The 17,388-nt window shown below is 37.4% G+C and overlaps 1 non-coding gene across 1 annotated transcript; it reads left to right on the top strand.

Annotated features, from left to right (window-relative positions):
- Nucleotides 1–673: 673 nt before the first annotated feature.
- Nucleotides 674–780, top strand: LOC129656638 (U6 spliceosomal RNA). The gene has a single exon (XR_008716427.1). It is a non-coding gene; the product is annotated as a U6 spliceosomal RNA (small nuclear RNA).
- The last annotated feature ends 16,608 nt before the right edge of the window (nt 781–17,388 follow it).

The following is a 17,388-nucleotide window of genomic DNA, read 5'->3' as shown; positions in this document are numbered from 1 at the left end:
GCAATATTTACTTTGGGGACATGAGAAAACAGGAATGTGGCATCTATAGTTTTCGGCGCTGATGGAAGAAAAGATCCAATTCCACACAGACAACGTAGCATGTTAAATTCTGCCTAAATCTTCATCATGCTGGCAGGTTGGCATCAGTGATTTGGTAGCAAATGGGCATTAACTTTGTATGTTTCTTTGCTTTAAGCATTAGAAAAGGAAATATAAAACTCTTAGCTATTAAAATAAATAGTAGTCTTCTTTGAAAAGTTATACAGACCTGAAAATGGTAATCTAGGAGATTATTCAAGAACATGTACAGGGATAGAAGATATAATGTTTAGGGGAATATATGTTATATAAAAATATAGATGCAAATAGATAAAGGGTTGGAAGTTGTTGCACAAAAATTAAAATTGCTAGTGAAGGCTCAGGATTAGAGGTAACAATTTTTCCTTTTATAAAATTATACTCAAAACTGTTGCAACATTTTATTTTTCTTTTGGCAAAGGTAAGTCAATACATTTAGTGTCCTTATAGGACAGAAAGATGATTCTGTGTTCCTAGTATAGGCCTTCAGTTTATACCACATTTGTCTTCTTATTAAAAGGCAAATATTTTCATTCATGTTATGACTATTAAATTCAGAAGTGCCTAATTTTTAATAATTCTAAAACAAAAATAAGTGCTTGCTTCAGCATCACATATACTAAAATTGGAACGATACAGAGAAGATTAGCATGGCCCCTGCGCAAGGATGACACGCAAATTCGTGAAGCGTTCCATATTTTTAGGAATATATCTACCTAAAGAATCTAAAGACCTATATATAGAAAACTATAAAACACTGGTGAAAGAAATCAAAGAGGACACTAACAGATGGAGAAATATACCATGTTCATGGATTGGAAGAATCAATGTAGTGAAAATGAGTATACTACCCAAAGCAATCTATAGATTCAATGCAATCCCTATCAAGCTACCAACAGCATTCTTCACAGAGCTAGAACAAATAATTTCACAATTTGTATGGAAATACAAAAAACCTCGAATAGCCAAAGCGATCTTGAGAAAGAAGAATGGAACTGGAGGAATCAACCTACCTGACTTCAGGCTCTACTACAAAGCCACAGTTATCAAGACAGTATGGTACTGGCACAAAGACAGAAATATAGATCAATGGAACAAAATAGAAAGCCCAGAGATAAATCCACGCACATATGGACACCTTATCTTCGACAAAGGAGGCAAGAGTATACAATGGATTAAAGACAATCTCTTTAACAAGTGGTGCTGGGAAATCTGGTCAACCACTTGTAAAAGAATGAAACTAGAACACTTTCTAACACCATACACAAAAATAAACTCAAAATGGATTAAAGATCTCAACGTAAGACCAGAAACTATAAAACTCCTAGAGGAGAACATAGGCAAAACACTCTCTGACATACATCACAGCAGGATCCTCTATGACCCACCTCCCAGAATATTGGAAATAAAAGCAAAAATAAACAAATGGGACCTAATTAACCTTAAAAGCTTCTGCACATCAAAGGAAACTATTAGCAAGGTGAAAAGACAGCCTTCAGAATGGGAGAAGATAATAGCAAATGAAGCAACTGACAAACAACTAATCTCAAAAATATACAAGCAACTCCTACAGCTCAACTCCAGAAAAATAAATGACCCAATCAAAAAATGGGCCAAAGAACTAAATAGACATTTCTCCAAAGAAGACATACAGATGGCTAACAAACACATGAAAAGATGCTCAACATCACTCATTATCAGAGAAATGCAAATCAAAACCACTATGAGGTACCATTTCACACCAGTCAGAATGGCTGCAATCCAAAAGTCTACAAGCAATAAATGCTGGAGAGGGTGTGGAGAAAAGGGAACCCTCTTACACTGTTGGTGGGAATGCAAACTAGTACAGCCACTATGGAGAACAGTGTGGAGATTCCTTAAAAAACTGGAAATAGAACTGCCTTATGACCCAGCAATCCCACTGCTGGGCATACACACTGAGGAAACCAGAAGGGAAAGAGACACGTGTACCCCAATGTTCATCGCAGCACTGTTTATAATAGCCAGGACATGGAAGCAACCTAGATGTCCATCAGCAGATGAATGGATAAGAAAGCAGTGGTACATATACACAATGGAGTATTACTCAGCCATTAAAAAGAATACATTTGAATCAGTTCTAATGAGGTGGATGAAACTGGAGCCTATTATACAGAGTGAAGTAAGCCAGAAAGAAAAACACCAATACAGTATACTAACGCATATATATGGAATTTAGGAAGATGGTAACAATAACCCTGTGTACGGGGCAGCAGGGGAGACACTGATGTATAGAACAGTCTTGTGGACTCTGTGAGAGAGGGAGAGGGTGGGAAGATTTGGGAGAATGGCATTTAAACATGTGTAATATCATGTATGAAATGAGTTGCCAGTCCAGGTTCGATGCACAATGCTGGATGCTTGGGGCTGGTGCACTGGGACGACCCAGAGGGATGGAATGGGGAGGGGGGAGGGAGGAGGGTTCGGGATGGGGAACACATGTATACCTGTGGCGGATTCATTTTGATATTTGGCAAATCTAATACAGTTATGTAAAGTTTAAAAATAAAATTAAATTAAAAAAAAATAATAAAAAATAAAACAAAAATAAGCTATGTATTATAGATGTTCAGACATACTAAAGAGTGAGAGAGAAATAATTATTAGCAAAAGGGAAAAGAAATAGTCACACTCATATCTATTAATCTAAGTAAATACTAAATGACAGTTTGAAATTATTGTAAAAATTCTTCTGTAAGTCATATTTCTCATTTTTTTAATTTCTCATTTTAAAACTTCACATTTTACAATGTGTATACTCATATTTTACTTATTAATTGGTTACACAGACAAAAATTATAATGTTTTGTGATTATTAAACTTAAACTCATGTCATATAGTGCTCAATACATACATATTATTGGCAACCAAGAGAAAAATTAATAATGGACACATGATTTATTTAATAAGTAAATAAAACTGTTTCTTAAAATTATATAGTTTCTAAAACAGCATGAAATATCCATAATGGGACATAAATAAAAGCTTTACATGTAAAGTGACCTTGTCATTTTTTTCTGCTTTCTTATCCAGTTTGCAGGTTTTTACTTTTAGGCAATAGTATAGCCTGCCGTCATACAGAACATGAGTTTGCCCTGAGCCTTTATTCTTAAGAAAATTTACAAATTACACTGGAATTGATAAATTGTTCCCTCCACCCCAAATCACCAAAAGAACATCATACATTAAAAACTTTATGTCAGTTATCAAATGAGGCATATTACCACCTAATGGTTACACAGGAATAGTGAGAAAGGACAATTGACTTTGATGTATGACAGCTTAACCTGGAGAAACTAGGTTTTGCAAAGGAGAGCTCTTTTGTGAGAAACACACACACACAGAGCCAGTAAGAAGGAAATGTTGATATTATTAAATACACCAGAGTGCCAAATCTGCTCATGTATACTAAGCATCAAAATAACATTCTGAGCATAAAAGACTTAGAAAGAAAAAGAATCCTGGTTCTAGATGAGCAGTCAGTAATATGATAACTGTAAAAGACTTCGGAATTCAGAGATCAAAAAGGAGCTGTAGTCTTTGCAGCTCCATTAGGAATTAGACCCAAACTACTTCCTTTTTTATGACAGTATTCAACTGTGCACTTTAGATCAACTCAACCGAAAGCCTAATGAGCTCTGTGGAGGCCACACTACCTGCCAAGAAAATAATCCATCCTCCAAAAGCCCCGGCAACAGTATTCTTCAAGGCTCAGAAAAAGTGCTGAAATGTCACTCAAAAGACTTTCTACAATCCTCCCTGGCAATCCTGGAGAATCTAATGAGTGAAAAGCCAAAGTACACCAAAGAAACATCATCTCCAAATTTAGAAGGAAAAAAAAAAAGCAAGCTCCATAAGTCAGAAAATTAACGACTGACTGTCAAAAATGACCTTCTTGGAGTATCCAACGATGCCTGTCACAGCTTCTCAAATTACCCAGCAGGAAGGCCCAGGAACTGAGGGAAAACCACGGTACAGCAATTCACTGCCCTGCTAATGTGCAACCTGTCCCTAACATTTTTATTTCTATTTCATTTTTGGAGATATATTTTAAGACTAAATCATCCTCAGTCCAGCGAGTGAACAAATCTGGAAACAAGTGTTACAAAGGAAAGACTTATCTTTCTTCTTTTTTCCCCCACCTTCTTCTTTTTTTATACCTCTCACTGGCTGTTTTTTTCCTCTCTCATGAAACATCAACATAAGTTTTATTTTTTTTTAGAAATAAGTAGAACGCTCTCTGGGACATTTATAAATCCTATTTCTGGAGCCTCTTCCTCTGTGTATGGTCTGCAAAGGCATCGGATGAACCTAGTGTCACTTTCATTTCTCCTCCAGCCTCTGCTCAATTTCCCATATTTCAATTAAAGTCTGTTTTCTTTGCTTTGAAAAAGGGAAACAATTATTTTTGATCCTGAGGTAGGTAATTTCCAGTAGATTGTTAGAAAAAAATCACATGCAACCATGAATCAGGCACCCTATCTGCCCTCAAAGAGCTTGTGTTAGTAGTTATTATATAGACAAATACAACTCAAGTTACAATACAGGATGCTAATTACAAATACAACAACAGAGACCTAAACAATGCCTAAAGGTTGTACCAAATTTAGTCTCGTAGAACTGGGGAACTATTTTGGAGAAAATAATGATTAAACTGAGATCTGAAAAAAAAGAGCAGGAGTTGAATATTGGATGTGCCACTCTTTGACTTTACAATAAAGAATTTTAGGAAATCAAAGCTGCAATTTCAACTGACAATTCACTTAAGCTCCTTGTGTATTGATTTTTCTCTTCTCTGAAACAGTTTTGTATCCTGATAGGATGATTGTGGGATAAGGATGTCTGAGACTAAAAAACTAAAGATAGGTACTCAGTGACAAGCTGTTACTATATATTTTAATATAAAAGCTTATATGATGTGGTAGGCAACTATTAAGATGGAGACTGGAAAGATTCCCATCCTGGTATTTATTCCTTCTTATCCTCAAGTAGGGCCTGGATTAATTGACTCACTTGTAAAGACAGAATATGGCAGAAATGAAGGAATGTCATTTCCAAAATCAAAGTAATAAAAAGACTGGGACTCCTGTATTGGGGCTTGGCTTTCTCTCACCCTCTCTCTGAATTCCTGACCTTGGAGAAAGCCAGCTGCCATGTGATGAGGTGGCTTTATGCAGAGGTCCATGTGATAGGGAGTGAAACTCTGACAGTTATCAGACACAAAGAAAGAAAGTGAAGTCGCTCAGTCATGTCCGACTCTTCACGACCCCATGGTCTGTAGCCTACCAGGCTCCTCCATCCATGGGATTTTCCAGGCAAGAGTACTGGAGTGGGTTGCCATTTCCTTCTCCAGGTGATTTTCCAATCCAGGGATTGAACCCAGGTCTCCCGCATTGCAGGTAGATGCTTTACCATTTGAACCACCAGGGAAGAGAATGAGACACAATAATCTGACACAAGTGAGTTTGGAATTGGGTGTCCCCCACATCTACACAGCTGAAACTTCAAAAGAGACCACAGTTCTGGCCAACAGCTACCTCATCAGAGATCTTAAGCCAGATTCAACCAGCTAAGCTGTGCCTGGGTTCCTGATAATCTTGTTAAACTCTTTGGGATTTCCAGTGAAATGCTGTAGAGACCACAGACTAGAAGAAAAGAGCATGACCAGAACTAAAGGATTCATCATAGGATTAAAGGCCAAACTAAAAGAGTTCTTTCCTAACAAAGTATAAAGTGAGCCTCCATTCAATCAAGGTAATCTGGCAATAATTTAACTGTATTTTCAGGCAAATCTCAGTACTATTTGTTTAACAAATAGCTGTTTAACAGAATTCACAGTCTCCATAAGTATCATTTACAGTGTCCAATATAAAATTTGTAAACATGTAAACATGAAAAAACCAGAAAAATATAACACATAATTTAGAAAGAGTCAGTCAATAGACATAAACCTGTAGATGTTGAAATTAGCAGAGAGGGACTTTAAAATGTCTTAAAGAATCTACCAAAAAAGTATAAATAGTGAATAAGTGAAAATACCAGAAAAGACAGACTATAAAAAAAAAGTAAATGAAAATCTTAGGATTGAAAAAATTCAATATCTAATTTTTTTTTTAATCTACTAGCTGGAACTAACAATACAATGAGAGAAAACAGATAAAAGTGTCAGTATACCTGTAGACAGGTCAATACAAATCATTAAATTGAAGACAGACAGAAAAAAAACTAGAAAAATTAAAGGAGCCTTAATGTACTGTGGATAGCATCAAGCTTCATCATGTACATGTAGTTTAAAAATATGGACAGAAAGGAGCAGGAAAAAAATAGTTGAGGCAAAAAATACTAGGTGACAAATGTCCAGATTTGATGAGTAAAAAAGCCCTACAAAGTCAGGAAGCTGAGATAAATACAAAAGGAAAGTTACATTTAGGCACTTCAAAGCCAAATTGTTAAAAAGGAAATAAAGAGAAAAAAATTAAAAGTGACATGGAGAGGAAAACGCTGAATTTTTGTCAGAAACAATAGAAACTTAGAAGACGAGACAATATTCTTAACAAGATGATAGTTAAAAAAAAAAACAAATCTGTCAACTTAGAATTCTATATCCAGACACATATAGATTGAATGCGAGATGATGAAAAAAGATACTTGATGCAAATGGAAATGACAAGAAAATGGAAGTTGCAGTAATCAGAGAAGACAAAATAGACTTTAAAGTAAAAGCTGTACCCCATTTTTATCTTCATTATTATCTTTACTACGGCTATCACCACCCTCAGGACCAACTGTGAACAGTATATGATTATTTCTGTTTGGCATATAGTTCACGATCCTGAGTCATCCAGGAGCTCACCCGAAGTCACTTGGGGGCTTCCCTGGTGGCTCAATGATAAAGAATTAGCCTGCCAATGCAGGAGACAGTTTTGATCCCTACTCCGGAAGATTCCACATGGCTTGGAGCAGCTAAGCCCGTGTACCACAATTACTGAGCCAGTGTGCTGGAGCCCAGGAGCTACAACTGCTGAGTCCACCTGCTGCAACTGCCACAGTCTGCATGCCCATGTGCTCCACAAGGAGAGAAGCCACCGCAATAAAAAGCCCATACACCACAGCTAGAGAGTGGCCCCCGTTCACTATGAATACGAAAGCAGTTTTTAAAGGAAAATTCTTAGCAATACAGGTCTTCATCAAAAAACAGGAAAAATCAAAATTTGTCTACAAAAAGGCACATATTCAAATATTCATGGCAATGTTACTCATCATGTTAAAGAATCCAGAAACAACCCAAATATCAATTTATAGAAGAATGAATAAACAAACCATGGTATATTCTTAATGTGTAATATAGCACACCAATAAAAAGGAATGAACTACTGGAACTCTTCAAGATTTGGGTAATGAATCTCAAAATATTATGTTGATTGAATAAAGTCAGACACAATAGGCTCTACAGGTGTGTGTCAGAAAATCCGAAATGAGGTCTTACCAATCAAACTGAGGCAAGTGGGACTATAATGCTGAAATATTCAAATGGTATATTATAGATACATGGTCTTTAAACTGGGAGAGACTTATCTTCAAGTCCTTTCTTCTTCTTCTTCCTCCTCCTCTTCTTCTTCTCTTCCTTTCCCCTCATCTTTCTCCTCTTTATTTTTCTTCCTTTATTAAAGAATGGAAAGACTAAGACCTCAGTAGTTGCAGCACATGGGCTCAGTAGTTGTGGATGGGGGCCTTGGAGTCTGCAGGCTTCATTAGTTGTGAAGCATGGGCTCAGTATTTGAGGCTCACAGGCTCTAGAGCATGAGCTCAGTAATTGAGGTGCATGGGATTAGTTGCTCCATGACATGTGAAATCTTTCAGGACTAGGGATTGAACTTGTGTCCACTGCATTGGCAGGTAAATTTCTATCTGGTATGCCACCAGGGAAGTCCTCACTTTTTTCTATAATCTGTGTTCTCAATTAAAAAAAAATAAAAGTGTGTTTATTTTTAGTATCAGCCAAAAATATTAAATATTTTGAAAAGCTTAGAAGTGTTTATTAACATCATTTTTCCTGTGCAAAAGCTTGATTGAAATATCATAAATACTAATGCTTATGAGTGTGAAAGAGTTAAGACCAGAAAATAAGAGAAAAAATATAAGGATTAAAAAATACAAGTGTGCATGAATATATTTAGAAAGTACATATATGATTAACTTGAATTTGCCAATGCGGAGACTAAAAACCATAACTATAAAAAGCCATCGTTAAAATATCTCCCAAGATGAAATGAGAGAATGAATGAGAAAATGTGTTCCAAAGTAAAAATCTAGATAAAAATCCAGTGTTATTTTCTAACTGAGAATCATGAATCATAGCAATTTATAAAATATGTCTCCTAATTGGAGATGGGGAGTGGATTGGCCTGACACTATCTGGCATTTTCCTCCAGAGAATAAGGTCATATTCTCATAAGATGGGAAAATCAGACCACCTGACCTGCCTCTTGAGAAATCTGTATGCAGGTCAGGAAGCAACAGTTAGAAACGGACACGGAACAACAGGCTGGTTCCAAATCGGGAAAGGTGTACATCAAGGCTGTATATTGTCACCCTGCTTATTTAACTTATATGCAGAGTACATCATGAGAAACACTAGGCTGGATGAAGCACAAGCTGGAATCAATATTTCTGGGAGAAATATCAATAACCTCAGACATGCAGATGACACCACCCTTATGGCAGAAAATGAAGAAAAACTAAAGAGCCTCTTGATGAAAGTGAAAAAGGAGAGTGAAAAAATTGGCTTAAAGCTCAACATTCAGAAAACTAAGATCATGGCATCTGGTCCCATCACTTCATGGGAAATAGATGCAAATAGATGGGGAAACAGTGGAAACACTGACAGACTTTATTTTGGGGGGCTCCAAAATCACTGCAGATGGTTACTGCAGCCATGAAATTAAAGACGCTTATTCCTTGGAAGAAAAGTTATGACCAACCTAGACAGCATATTGAAAAGCAGAAACATTACTTTGCCAACAAAAGTCTGTCTAGTCAAGGCTATGGTTTTTCCAGTAGTCAGGTATTGATGTGAGAGTTGGACTATAAAGAAAGCTGAGTGCTGAAGAATTGATGCTTTTGAACTGTGGTGTTGGAGAAGACTCTTGAGAGTCCCTTGGACTGCAAGGAGATCCAACCAGTCCATCCTAAAGGAAATCAGTCCTGAATATTCATTGGAAGGACTGATGCTGAAGCTGAAACTCCAATATTTGGCCCCCTGATGCAAAGAACTGACTCATTAAAAAAGACCCTGATGCTGGGAATGATTGAAGGCATGAGGAGAAGGGGATGACAGAGGATGAGATGATTGGATGGCATCACCAACTCAATGGACATGAGTCTAAGTAAACTCTGGGAGTTGGTGATGGATAGGGAAGCCTGGTGTGATGCAGTCCATGGGGTCGCAAAGAGTCAGACATGACAGAGCGACTGAACTGAACTGAACTGAAGGGATCCATTCTGTTGTCAACAAGCAGTATTCAAAAATTCTGACCTTTGCTAATCAAAATTGAGCTCCACCTGGAAATCAATGAGGGCAAATTTTTCTCAACTTTCTAATTGGTTCTCCTTTGTCATGCTCCTTGTAAAGGAATTCGTTGTTTGTTATTTAGTCACTAAGTTGTGTCTAACTCTTTTGCTGACCCCAAAACTGTAGCCTACCAGGCTTCTCTATCCATGGAATTTTACAGGCAAGCGTACTGAAGTGGGTTGCCATTTCATTTTTCAGGGTATCTTCCTGACCCAGGGATTGAACTCGAGTCTCCTTCATTGGCCGGTGGATTCTTTACCACCAAGCCAACAGGGAAGTAACCTGTAAGGGAATACCATCTGGCAAAACAGTATTTGGTGTAATTGATATACAAGAGCAGTATATGTTTACATGACTTCAGATAAACACATTATACTGAAAAACCCCTAGACATTTTTGACTAGTACATAGGCTTTAATAACACTATATTGTCACCCTGCTTATTTAACTTATATGCAGAGTACATCATGAGAAACGCTGGACTGGAAGAAGCACAAAATGGGATCAAGATTGCTGGGAGAAATATCAATAACCTCAGATATGCAGATGACACCACCTTATGGCAGAAAGTGAAGAGGAACTAAAAAGCCTCTTGATGAAAGTGAAAGAGGAGAGTGAAAAAGTTGGCTTAAAACTCAACATTCAAAAAATGAAGATCATGGCATCTGGTCCCATGACTTCGTGGGAAATAGATGGGGAAACAGTGGAAACAACGTCAGACTTTATTTTTTTGGGCTCCAAAATCACTGCAGATGGTGACTGCAGCCATGAAATTAAAAGATGCTTACTCCTTGGAAGAAAAGTTATGACCAACCTAGATAGCATATTGAAAAGCAGAGACATTATTTTGCCAAAAAATGTCCGTCTAGTCAGGGCTATGGTTTTTCCAGTGGTCATGCATGGATGCAACAGTTGGACTGTGAAGAAAGCTGAGTGCTGAAGAATTGATGCTTTTGAACTGTGGTGTTGGAGAAGACTCTTGAGAGTCCCTTGGACTGCAAGGAGATCCCACCAGTCCATTCTTTAGGAGATCAGCCCTGGGATTTCTTTGGAGGGAATGATGCTGAAGGTGAAACTCCAGTACTTTGGCCAACTCATGTGAAGAGTTGACTCACTGGAAAAGACTCTGATGCTGGGAGGGATTGGGGGCAAGAGGAGAAGGGGACGACAGAGGATGAGATGGCTGGATGGCATCACTGACTCAATGGATGTGAGTCTGAGTGAAATCTGGGAGTTGGTGATGGACAGGGAGGCCTGGCATGCTGTGATTCACGGGGTCACAAAGAGTCGGACACGACTGACCGAACTGAACTGAACTGAACTGATGCATAACAACTTGAAAGTTTGTAACAGGGCTTTGTTCCGCTTTATAGCCTTTTTTTTTCTTGTTGGTCATTTTGGTTCAATGTGGTACACTCTCTGAGCCAGCATGGACTTTACATATATGTGTTAAAAAGTTCTAAATAAAGTATTGTCAACCAAACTTAGAGAAGGATAGAATGCTTTAATGGTCAACTGATATATTTATAGAATCATAGGGTTTCTAAACCAGAAGGGCCTTATAGGTCTATCTTCAAATCCAATCTTCTTAGTTTTTGCAGCAAAGAGAAGAGAATAATTTGTCCAAAATCACATAACCAGAGAAATAGGAACAGAATCTTGGTCTCTTGGTCACCAAGCTCAAATTCATTCAAAAAATAAAATAACAGTTGATCAAATAACTTGTCTTTTGGGGATGCTTTACAGTTTAAATGGTGTTTTTAAATGTAATCCATGTAACCCTTTCAGGTAAAGAGGATGTAATATTTTATTTTACAGAGAAACTGAGGCTCAGATTCTTTATAAATAAGTTTACTGGAAGTTCCAGTGCATAGACTGAAGTTAATATTTAATTTGTCTCTGAACAATTAACATGGCAATGGCACCCCACTCCAGTACTCTTGCCTGGAAAATCCCGTGAACAGAGAAGCCTGGTAGGCTGCAGTCCATGGGATCGCTAAGAGTCGGGCGTGACTTTGTGATTTCATTTTCACTTTTCACTTTCATGCATTGGAGAAGGGAAATGGCAACCCACTCCAGTGTTCTTGCCTGGAGAATCCCAGGGACAGAGGAGCCTAGTGGGCTGCCGTCTGTGGGGTCACACAGAGTTGGACACGATTGAAGCGACTTAGCAGCAGCAGCAGACACTTTGTCAGGTAGGTAGTTTCTCACTCTGCTACATATCAAAATCACCTGAGATGATTTTAAGTCTCATCCATACTCTGGCTACATCCCTAAAAAGCCAGATTTAGAATGGTAAACAGTATGTTTAAAGGGTCCCCCAATGATTCTATGTAGAACCAGATTGAGAGCCACTGTGCTGTAAGAAAAATGCATGTTTGTTCATTTGACAAATATTTATTGAATACTTGTTATGTGTCAAGCATGGTCTTAATTGCTAAACATGCAACAGTGAATACCACAAAACTATCTGTTCTCATTGTATTTTACATTCCAGTTGGAGAGACAAATAACAAATAGAATATTGAAAATGATGATAAATAAAATAGAAAACAAGCAAACAAAAAAACTGAAAGCAAAGGAGAGGAATTGTGGCTGTTCCGTCACTCAGTTATGTCCAACTCTTTGCGACCCCATGAGCTTCAGCATGCCAGGCTCCTCTGTCCTTCACTGTCTCCTGGAGTTTGCTCAAATTCATGCCCACTGAGTCAAAAGAGAAGGAGATAGACATTGCCAATTTAAACAGAATAGGACATAAGCAGACATGAAGGAGACGGGTTTGAGTTGAGTGGAGAAGGGAGGAGGTGTTACTTTTGAATCAAGCTTTCTGGAGAGAAAGAAAAGCAAACACAAAAGCTTTAAGGCAAGAGTGTGCCTGATGTACTCTAGGAACAGGAAGGAGACTGTTAGGGCTGATTTAGAGACAGCGAAAGTGATAGGAGATGAGGTAGAAAGAGGGGACAGATCATGGAGGGCTTGTGAACCTTTTAAGGAATGTGGGTTTTATATAAGAAAGACAGAAATCCAATGGAGTAGTTCAAGCAGGAGAGTGACAAGTCTGATTTTCATTTTAAAAGCATTACTGTGTGTAGAATAGATGTTAAGGTGGCCAAGACATAAATTGAAGGTTCAACAGAAGGCTTTACAAAGATCCAGGTGACACATACTGTAATTTAAACCACAGTGAAAACACTGTAGGTATTGAGAAATAATTGGATTCTGGATATATTTTGAAGTTAGAACAAACAGAATTGACAATTTGATGTGTGAAATTAGATAATGACACTAACCCAGGATGACTGTGAGTTTTGGGTCTGATGGATTAGGATTTCAGAGCACCTAATAAAATTTCCAAACACTTGAAACCAAAAGTGATCAAACTGAAATAAGAACAGACAAATCCACAGTTATAGATGTAGACTTAATAAATGATGAACAAGTAGACTAAAAAATTAGTAAGGAAATGAAGACTTGAGCAACATGCCCAATTATAGAACATTACAGTAATAACTTCAAGAGATCAACTCTTTTCTAATGCACATAGACTATTCTCTAAAGTAGACAGTAAAATAAGTTTAAAGAAGTTTGAAGTGATTTAAATCTTTCACAGGATGTGTTTTCTGACTTTAATAGAATAAATTAAAATCAATAATGGTAAGGCATCTAGAAAAGCATCTAAAAATTTAGAAATTGAATAACTAATTCATAAATAATTTATGGGATAACTATCATAACATTACCCATTGGAAATACAGGAAAGAACAAGATGGTGGAGTAGCAGGTGGATGTGAAGTACCTGTCTTTCCACAGATACATCAGGAATACACCTTCTGACACAAGTACATGCAGAATACCAATTGAAAGTGGACAGGAATACTTGACCACTGGAAAAGAATATATAGACCCACGTAAAACTCGAGATCAAGCCCTGAGCCTTTGGAGTGGGAGCACTGACTCCAAGACCCTAGACTACCAGAGAACTAACCCTAGGGAGTATCAAATAGTGAGAACTCACACAAAGGAGACCACTTGAATAAAAGACCCGGCATCACCCAACCACCAGTAGCACCCTGTGCAGATTGCCTCATCTAAACAACAAACAAAACAAAAATACAAAGCAAATCATCAGTAGAGAGGATTACCACCTCACTCAGCCTTGCCCATCAGAGGATAAACAAGCAAACAAAAACTCAGCACAAATCTCACCTTATATGAAGCTTACAGAAACCACTGGGCCCAACTTAGGTGGGCAGAAACCAAAAGGAAGAAAGAATTTAACCTTAAGTCCTGGGAAAAGGAGATCTCAAACACAAGTAGTTAAAAAAAATAATGAAAAGGCAGAGAAATACTACAGAAATGAAGGAACAGACTAGAAACACAGAAGTCCAAATAAATGAAGAGGAAATAGGCAAACTACCTGAAAAAAAATCCAGAATAATGATTGTAAAGATGATCAAAACTTGAAAACAAAATGGAGAAAATGCAAGAATCAATAATTAAGACCTATAAGAATTAAAGAATAAACATGCAGAGACAAACAACACAATTGCTGAAATTAAAAATACTCTAGAAGGAATCTATAGCAGAATATCTGAAGCAGAAGAATGAATCAGTGAGCTTGAAGATAAAGTGGTGGAAATAACTTCTGAAGAGCAGAATAAAGTAAAAAGAATGAAAAGAACTGAGGATAGTCTCAGATACCTCTGGGACAATAAAACACACCAACATTTGAATTATAACGGTCCCAGAAGAAGAAGAGAAAAAGAAAGTGTATGAGAAAATTTTTGAAGAGATTATAGTTGAAAATCTCCCCAACGTGGAAAAGGATATAGCCAATCAAGTCCAAGAGGCACAGAGTCCCATATAGGATAAACCCAAGGAGAAATATGCCAAGACACATATTAATGAAACTACCAAAGACTAAACACAAAGAAAGAATATTAAAAGCAGCAAGGGAGAAGTAACAAGTAACATACAAGGGAAACTCCATATGCTTAACAGCTGATCTTTCAGAAGAAACTCTGCTGGCCAGAAGGAAATGGCAGGATATATATAAAGTACTGAAAGGGAAAAATCTACAACCAAGATTATTGTACCAGGCAAAGATCTCATTCATTTTGATGGAAAAATAAAAAGATTTTTCAGACAAGCAAAAGTTAAGAGAATTCAGTACCACCAAACCAGCTTTACAACAAATGTCAAATGGACCTATATAGTCAAGAAATACAAGAGAAGAAAAAAATCTATAAAATCAACCCCAATTAAGAAAATGGCAATAGGAACATATATATCAATAATTAATTTAAATGTAAACAACTGAAAGAAAGACTGGCTGAATGGATACAAAAACAAGACTGTCTACAAGAAATCCACTTCAGACCTCAAAACACATATAGACTGAAAGTGAGAGGATGGAAAAATATACTCCATGCAAATGGGAAGCAAAAAAAGCTGGAGTAGTGATCCTCATATCAGACAAAATAGATCGTAAAATAAAGAAGATTATAAGAGATAAGGAAGCACACTACATAATGATCAAGGGATCAATCCAAGAGGAAGATGTAACAATTGTAAATATCTATGCATCCAACATATGAGCACCTCAATATATAAGACAAATACTAACAGAGATAAAAGGAGAAACTGACAATAACACAATAATAGTAGGAAACTTTAACACCCCAATCACACCGATGGACAGATCATCAAAACAGAAAATTAATAAGGAAACACAAGTCTTAAATGATATATTAGAAGAGATGGATCTCATTGATATCATCAGGACATTCTATCCAAATGCAGAAGAATATACCTTCTTCTCAAGAACACAAGGAACATTTTCCAGGATAGACCACATCATGAGTCACAAATCAAACCTCAATAAATTTTAAAAAATTTAAATCATATCAAGTATCTTCTCTGACCACAATACTATGAAACTAGATATCAATTACAAGAAAAAAACTGTAAGAAACACAAAGACATGGAGATTAAACAACACGTTTCTAAATAACCAACTGGTTACTGAAAAAATTGAGAGGGAAATCAAAAAAATTTCTAGAAACAAATGACAATGAAAAGGACAACTCAAAACCTGTGGAATGCATAAAAGCAGTTCTAAGAGGGAAGATTATAGCAATACAATCCTACCTCAAGAAAGAGGAAAAACATCGAATAGACAACCTAACTTTACCTAAGACAACTGGAAAAATAAGAACAACAACAACAAAAAAAATCCCCAAATTAGTAGAAGGAAAGAAATCATAAAGATCCAAGCAGAAATAACTGAAAAAGAAATGAAAGAAACAATAGTAAAGATTAATAAAACTAAAAACTGGTTCTTTGAGAAGATAAAAAAAATTGACAAACCTTTAGCCAGGCTCATCAAGAAAAAAAGAGAGAAGAGTCAAATCAACAAAATTAGAAATTAAAAAGGAGAGGTTACAAGAGACAATGCAGAAATACAAAGGATTATAAGAGACGACTATGACAACTGTATGGCAAAAAAATGGGTAACCTGGAAGAAATGGACAGATTCTTCAGTTCAGTTCAGTTGAGTTGCTCAGTCGTGTCTGACTCTTGGCGACCCCATGAACTGCAGCACGCCAGGCCTCCCTGTCCATCACCAACTCCCGGAGTCCACTCAAACCCATGTCCATTGAGTCAGTGAGGCCATCCAACCATCTCATCCTCTGTCGTCCCCTTCTCCTCCTGCCCTCAATCTTTCCCAGCATCAGGGTCTTCTCTAATGAGTCAGCTCTTTGCATCAGGTGGCCAAAGTATTGAAGTTTCAGCTTCAACATTAGTCCTACCAAAGAATACCCAGAACTAATCCCCTTTGAGATGGACTGGTTGGCCCTCCTTGCAGTCGAAGGGACTCTCAAGAGTCTTCTCCAACACCACAGTTCAAAAGCATCAATTCTTTGGCTCTCAGCTTTCTTTATAGTCCAACTCTCACATCCATACATGACCAATGGGAAAACCATAGCCTTGACTAGACAGACCTTTGTTGGCAAAGTAATGTCTCTGTTTTTAATATGCTCTTTAGGTTGGTCATAACTTTCCTTCCAAGGAGTAAGTGTCTTTTAATTTCATGGCTGCAATCTCCATCTGCAGTGATCTTGGAGCCCAGAAAAAAAGTCAGCCACCCTTTCCCTATCTATTTGCCATAAAGTGATGGGACCAGATACCATGATCTTCATTTTCTGAATGTTGAGCTTTAAGCCAACTTTTTCACTCTCCTCTTTCACTTTCATCAAGAGGCTTTTAGTTCCTCTTCACTTTCTGCCATAAGGGTGGTGTCATCTGCATATCTGAAGTTATTGAGATTTCTCCTGGCAATCTTGATTCCAGCTTGTGCTTCTTCCAGCCCAGCATTTCTCATGATGTACTCTGCCTATAAGTTAAATATGCAGCCTTGACATACTCCTTTTCCTATTTGGAACCAGTCTGTTGTTCCATGTCCAGTTCTAACTGTTGCTTCCTAACCTGCATACAGATTTCTCAAGAGGCAGGTCAGGTGCTCTGATATTCCCATCTCTTTCAGATTTTTCCCAAGTTTATTGTGATCCACACAATCAAAGGCTTTGGCATAGTCAATAAAGCAGAAATAGATGCTTTTCTGGAACTTTCTTGCTTTTTCCATGATCCAATGGATGTTGGCAATTTGATCTCTGGTTCCTCTGCCTTTTCTAAAACCA

The sequence above is a fragment of the Bubalus kerabau genome, chromosome 6 (genome assembly GCF_029407905.1).
Source record: "Bubalus kerabau isolate K-KA32 ecotype Philippines breed swamp buffalo chromosome 6, PCC_UOA_SB_1v2, whole genome shotgun sequence".
NCBI classification, from domain to species: domain Eukaryota; kingdom Metazoa; phylum Chordata; class Mammalia; order Artiodactyla; family Bovidae; genus Bubalus; species Bubalus kerabau.
Note: the sequence above shows the minus strand (reverse complement) of the source record. Positions and strands in the feature narration are given on the sequence as shown.